The 6,982-nt window shown below is 39.0% G+C and overlaps 1 long non-coding RNA gene across 1 annotated transcript; it reads left to right on the plus strand.

The window, feature by feature from the left end:
• Positions 1 to 3,134: 3,134 nt before the first annotated feature.
• Positions 3,135 to 6,641, plus strand: LOC110340969. The gene is made up of 2 exons (XR_002382826.1): positions 3,135 to 3,268; positions 4,678 to 6,641. It is a non-coding gene; the product is annotated as an uncharacterized LOC110340969 (long non-coding RNA).
• Positions 6,642 to 6,982: the final 341 nt, after the last annotated feature.

Raw genomic sequence — 6,982 nt, forward strand, 5'->3', positions numbered from 1 at the left:
AAGAATAAAATATCAAAACAATTGTGAATAAACATTATTTTGCACATATCCTTTCAAGTACATTAAGGTAATATTATAGCATTATATTTCCCTAGTTATGCCCTCATACTGAAAGAATCTTAATATTGGCTCTCCATTTCCACTCTGATTTTCTCAAAATGTTTCTTCTAATGAAATAAAAGCTAATTATATACTGCACAAACTAGTTAAGTCTAAAAGTTCTTTTTTTGTCTTTGTAAATAAAATATTTTCACTTAGTGTAGACACTGGTGGAGGAGTAGCTTCAACGAAAAAAGTACTGGTGAGTTTCACGTTTCTGTCTGTGGTGGAGTAACGGTATCAGGAGAGGTGTCCTATCAGAAATAAGTATAAACCTGGGAGAGCTATTTTCTGATTGGGACGGTGGAGACTGAAGTACAGAGACAGAAGGAATGGGATGTCGCAAGGTGACCCCAGGATAATCACAACATCTGATTGCAGATTCTTGTTGACTCCATCTCACAGAAATGAGTTCAGCCAGAACCTAGTAATCTAGTGGAATGAAACAGTAAGAGATTGTAGCTCTCTGATACTAACAGGGGTGGTGGGGCCAGGGGGGTGAACAAGAAACAGAAATAAAAGAGCTGTGATGAAAGGCACTTTAGAAATCTGTATGGGGACTGGAAAGACAATGTTCACACAGCTGCCTAAGAACCAGACACTGATACTCAACATGCTATTGCCACAGAGAACTGAACGTGGCGAGTGCTGAGACATTGGGATTGCATTCTACCATGAGCTCAGATGTCACCTGAACATACTAGCTAATGATCTGGGACTTTGGAAATGCCATTGGTGTGGTGTGTGTGGGTGGGGGTGGTGTGTGTATGGTGTGATATGTGTGTGTGTGTGTGTGTGATGTGGTGTGTGTGGTGTCTCTGTGTGTGCATGTGTGTGTGTGTGTGTGATGTGGTGTGTGTGGTGTCTCTGTGTGTGTATGTGTGTGTGGTGTATGTGTGTGTGTGTGTTTGTTTTTCACAGGTGACAAATAATAGCTCTCCTGTTTAACACTGTGGGTTTTTTTTTCTGGACAACACTCAGTGTTCAGGGTTTAGGAGAATTCAGTTGGATATTTAAGCCATTAGTTGAGGGGTTTTTTGTTTGTTTTGTTTTGTGGGGCTTCCTTTCCTCAGGGGTTGTTTGCCACAGGCCCATAAGTACAAAGGCAAGGAGCTTGGTTGGGAAGGCCATAAGCTTCAGGGAATTAGCTTCAGTGAGACAGTTTATTTATTGAAGTGAAGCAAAGGGCTAGTTTATACAGCTTGTGTGTGGGGGGGGGAGAAGGACAAACAAACAAGGGAGGAAATACACCTAATTTGCATGTGTGGACCTAATTGAGGACAGACAAATGTTAATGAACCACCAATTGAAACCAGGCAGAGAAGAGAAGAAAGAGGGGGAACTTGATATGCTGAGTCATAGAGCAGTTTCCTGGGAGCCCTGGGCAGGGTCACCCTCCATATAGGGTCAGTCATCTGCCCTAAGAGACCCTCTCCAAATGAGGTTAGGCAGATAAGGGGAGTCCTGTTCAGAAAGGGACTCCTCAATTTTGTGCCAAGCTCAGAGAGCTATCCAGACATGACAGACTTCAACCTTACATGCAGGGTTTTTCAACATTTTTTTTCTCTATTCTTGTGTGGGAGGAACTAATTTTAAAAGTGCAAGAAAAAAATTTAAAAAATATCTATTCACATAGATTTGAGAAAATGACTTCTGTGAGATTGCTTGAAAGACTACAGTCTTTAAATGGCAGAGTGTTGGTGAAATGATACTTCACCTGAAAAGCCTCCGGCTTTCTGACAATCACCAATGAACATATAAATAAATCATATGTGTGTGTGTGTGTGTGTGTGTGTATCAAAAGGGTTCTTGCCATTCAGTTGAGTGTTCACATTTTACTGCATTTCCAAAAGGAACAGCTACTCTACAAACCATAGCCAGGATCTCCTCATGTCCTGCTGCTTAAGAAGCTGCGTTTATTTCATAAATAACCCTGGCTTTTCCCAGGAGCTTTCTATTTAGATGTAGCTTATGGCAGAATGTGGGACAGCAGCAGCAAGTGAGTAACCGTCTTCAAATAAGACGTGATACACAATTAATAAGGCATCTGTTTGCGAGAAACGAAGATGTGAATATTTCTAAATATAGCTAGAACATGCCAGTTACACGTATGTCCCTGACTGAATAAATTAATAGGATTCAATGCTTACCCATATATATGGAAGAGTATTAACTTCAATTGACATAAATATTTAGGGGTTGAAGTTGGAGTGGCAGAGAGTGAAAAGTGTTACAAAAGCAGAAACAGTAAATAAAAGTAAATGAAGGCCATGCTTCAGATCATTGAAGGATTTAATCATGGGGGAGAAGCATGATTTATAAAAGACAACTGTTGGACAGAATTCCCTCCTGAAAGATATTTTATTACTGCAGTTGCAGAAGTCATTGTTTTTAATTGGCTAATGAATTATAAAACATTAAAAAAATAAAACAATTCAGTTAACCTGCTACCTTTCCTTTAAATAATAGTTTGCTGGTGTGATATTTACCAATGTCTACAAAAGCTATAACTGCTGCTTTTAAGTTAAATAATAGAATAATTTTTATGGTTTTACCCTTAGTTGGTTGCAACATTGCAGTGTTTTTGCTGTTTGCTTCATTTGAGACAGTCTTGCCTTCTGTAGCCCAGGCTGGCCTGGGGCTTAGTATGTACGATATAACCCAGGAAGGCCACAAAGTTTGTATCTTCTTAGATGACTCTGATTGATGAGCCTGTGAATAAAAGTGTGTATCACAGTGCCTGGCTGCAGCGTTTTATCATCTGATTCTACCTTTGTTTTCTAAAGACTTCTATGTGCATCCAAGGATTGGAACGTAGGTGAATGACAATACGCGCTGTGTTTGTCAATGGAGCTACTGCATTTCCTACTCCTATCAGTTTCAGCGTGGCTGCTTCAACCAGCAGATAGGACATCATTCTCCCCAGCAGTTTTCTGATTTTTCCCTCTTCTCGGGATGTTCTCTGGCACCTGGTTTCCTTCTCTACTGCAAGGTGGCTGAATCACAGCTCCTTATGTTTTCACTGCAGCCCTTCAGAATGTGTGTCTTAAGACAGTCAAGCGGTGGGGCCTGTCAACCCCCAGAGAGTCTCTGCCCGGTGTGATACGATGTTGATTCAAGGTCCCCCCCCATTAGTCTCCGTTTGCCGCAGTTGCTTCCGCTGTTTCAGGTAACCCACTGTTACTTCTCTGTGTTGCATTTACTTGTTGTCTTTATCAATATTAGTTCACTAAAATAACACGCTTTTCATGAGTTAAACGTGTTCAGAATGAGGTCACTGCCAACTGAACCAGGTTCTGAATACTTCCTCTTTCAAAGTCGGGACGGCCTTTGCTCTGTCACACGCACTAAGAAATCTGAACACTGGCTGGTTGATAAAAATGTGGAGCATTAGTGTCACTCACAGTCAAAGTGCTGATCACCCATAGGCACCCCTTCTCCATATAATCAGCCTGGACAGCATAAATGCTACACTGTCTATAAATATGCTCTTATTGTACAGAGAAGCAAGCCGTGTGTGACACTTCTGCTTCTACAGGTTATCATTTACTATGACAAAGGAAATATCCATCTACACTGTAACCAATTTACATGAATATTCCATTTTTTTCCTTGATTTTTTCCCACATGAAATTATCCATCTCTCAACAGCCATACCATGTTTTCTTCTTTTAGTCAAGTGGATAGACAGACATGATTCTGCTTTATTCTGCCACTGGAAAACATAACTACTTTCCACACTGGCATATAACTCCTTTGCACACATATATCTTAATTTGCAGGAGTTTCTTAGAATGAAATCAATTTCAAGTTGTTATGAAAACTAAAAAACAATATAAATTAGGCAGTGGTGTCACATGCCTTTAATCCCAGCAGAGGAAGAAGCAGGTGGATCTCTGTGAATTCAAGGCCTGCCTGGTTTACTAAGCTACACAGAGAAACCCTGTCTCTAAAAATAAAGTAAAAAAAAACCAATATTTATAATTATAGAATCGGAATATTTTTCAGTGTTGGCATTATTTATGCAAGGCTGGGAGATAACATTCTTTTAAAGGGTGGAATTCACAAAACTATTTCAAACACATTGTGAAACTAAGTCCATGCATTTATAAATTCCAGTTCATATTAAAACCATTGGGATTGTTTTTAGCTTTTATTGATGAATGGATCAATAGTGAATATGTTATGTAAGTACTTTATAACACACATTTGAAAATGTTTTGTAGAACAGTTACCCATCAGCACACATATAAGCACTCCATTTCATATACAGGTTATGTACCATTCAGCAAATAGAATGCACACACACAGAGAGAGAGAGAGAGAGAGAGAGAGAGAGAGAGAGAGAGAGAGGGAATGAGGGAGGGAGGGAGAGAGAGAAAGACAGACAGACAGAGAGAGAGCGACAGAGGGGGAGAGAGAGATGGAAAGAGAATATGAAGTATGTGTATATAAATTTATACATATATATGCACACACATTGTATTCAACACATAGTCACTTACATATTTATTATTTGGTTACTATTAAGGCCTAAAAAAACCCATGACTCTTCAACTGTGTAAACATTTTATTTAGGAATTACAGCAGGAGTAATTCCACAGACACTGGCTGGGCTGTGGTCATCTGGTGGTTCGGCTGAACATGCCTTTCAAGAAACTCATCAGTGCGGATTTTAGCCTGAAGCTCAGTTGAGCTGTGGACCAGAGTGCCCACTGTGACATCTTCAGCATCATTATCTAAAGGCAGACTTCTTACATGGAACTCTGGACTCTCAAGGCAAACTCTCGCTTTGCTTACAGCTTACATGCAAAAAGGAAAATCAGGTGTCTGTATGATGTGTCATAGCGACCATTAAGCTCAGTTGTGTTGCACTGCTTGTGACAAATGGCAAGAGTTCCTGAGGTTAGTTGTTTTCTTTGCTTGGTTTTTGTTTTTGTTGTTTTGGTATTTTGAGACAGGATTTCTCTGTAAAACAGTTCTGACCATGGTTAGTTTTAACTCAAAAGAAGACAATGCTCATATCAAGACCAGATGAGGCAACCCAGTAGGAGAAAAAGGGTCCCAAGAGCAGTTGACAGAATCAGAGACACCCCTGTTCCAACTGTTAGGAGTCCCACAAGAAGACTTAGCTACATAGCAATAACATACATGCAGAATACCTATCTCAGACCTGTGCAGGTTCCATGATAGTCGCTTCAGTTACTAGTTTAATTGTAACTTGTTATGCTGTGTTTGATTGATGTCCCTGGGAGGCTTGCTCCTTTTTAAAGTGAAGTAGAGAAGGAAGGGATCTGGAGGAGAGAAGAGGTGAGGGAACTGGAGGGGAGGAACAAAGGGAAATTTTAGTGGGGATGTAATTGATGAAAGAAGAAAAAAATATAAAAAGAAAGGAACACTCCTCAATGGGAAGAATACCAAAGAGTTGAGTGATGCTTTGAAAATTCTTGAAACACATTATTTTAGAATTCAATCCATGCTGGGAAGACTCATAAACAGTGTTTATGAGTGTTTATTCTGTGCAGCACAAAGACAAAGTTTATACTCTGGGATCGATGAACCAGCCTAAAAGAACCCTGAATAATGAATGGACACTCAGTGGGCAGAGAAATGGAAAAGATCAAAACATATGGAATGTGAGAAGGAAGAAGGCCTGGACAGAGCAGGAAGTATCCTATGCCTGGACCCATGGAGGTTCCTGAGAGATGGCACTGGTTCATGCCACCGTGTGCATACACGTCTGCATAGTCAAATGTGTAAACACCTGTACTTGCACTAAAAGTTAATGGCGAGGGCCCCAACACATTTCATATGACAGTGACCATTTTGGCTTCCTTTCCTACTTCCATGAGAATGGAAATGCTCACTGGGAGATAGCTCTCAGCCAGTCCTTGTTATTCACCACCCTAGCTGCTGGCTCTCAACTGCATCAATTACTCAGCATCAGCATATAAGTGAAGTCATCGAGAATCATGAAGACGTAATGCCATAGGTAATAAGGTTTGGAACGAGTTGCTGTTTCTTCTACCTTTAATAATTTTCTGTTTTCCATTTTTCATCTGACAATCATCTATATTAACAGAATTCCGATATTGTTTCATTCTTTCCAAAGAGTGATCAGTTGCTCATAAAATAGTCTAAATATATCCCTCAAACTATAATATCACATTTTTATTATTTTTTAGCTGGAGCATTCCTTTAGTTCTCATCTCATGATCCATCCTTACATAATGAAATTCTGGGTGTAATTTAAAAAATAATTGGCTAGCATAATCTATTGCACAGAAAAATCATTTTGGGTCATTATAAAACCAGACTGCTTATTAATTGCTTATGAGACCAGAGTATATTATTTTATTCCATTAATACATTTTTGTATTTATGTAAATTTTCTTCACTGTCATTGTACAAAGTCATTTTTATTGTATTATTTTCAAGGTTATAAGAGGGCTAGTGTGTCAGTTCCAGGTTTTCAAAGCCAAATGCCAATCACCCATGCTCTATATGTTCCTGACTGGTTAAATAAAATAAGTCATATGGAATTCTCTATTTTCCTTTCAGAAATAACTACTGAGATTTTAAGGCCATTACATTCAGGCATTGTGATCAAGTATTGAGTCTGTCATTCACTCTATTCTAATTGTCATAGGTTCCTAAGGGGTTTCAACAAATTTATTCTTCAGCAGGGTCCCACCTTAGTTACCAAAAATAAAGCTATTATGTTTCATAGTTTGTAATCAAAGCTATTCAGTTCCACACACAGAAGACATCTTTCTATTATTTAAATAACAGACGTAGTAGCTCAGTTACCTGTGAAAGTACAGAAAGCATATACTATTAGTAATATTTTGATGAAAACAAACATATAAACACAGCAGATCCA

This window comes from Mesocricetus auratus, unplaced genomic scaffold, assembly GCF_017639785.1.
Source record: "Mesocricetus auratus isolate SY011 unplaced genomic scaffold, BCM_Maur_2.0 Super-Scaffold_100027, whole genome shotgun sequence".
Taxonomy (NCBI): Eukaryota; Metazoa; Chordata; class Mammalia; order Rodentia; family Cricetidae; genus Mesocricetus; species Mesocricetus auratus.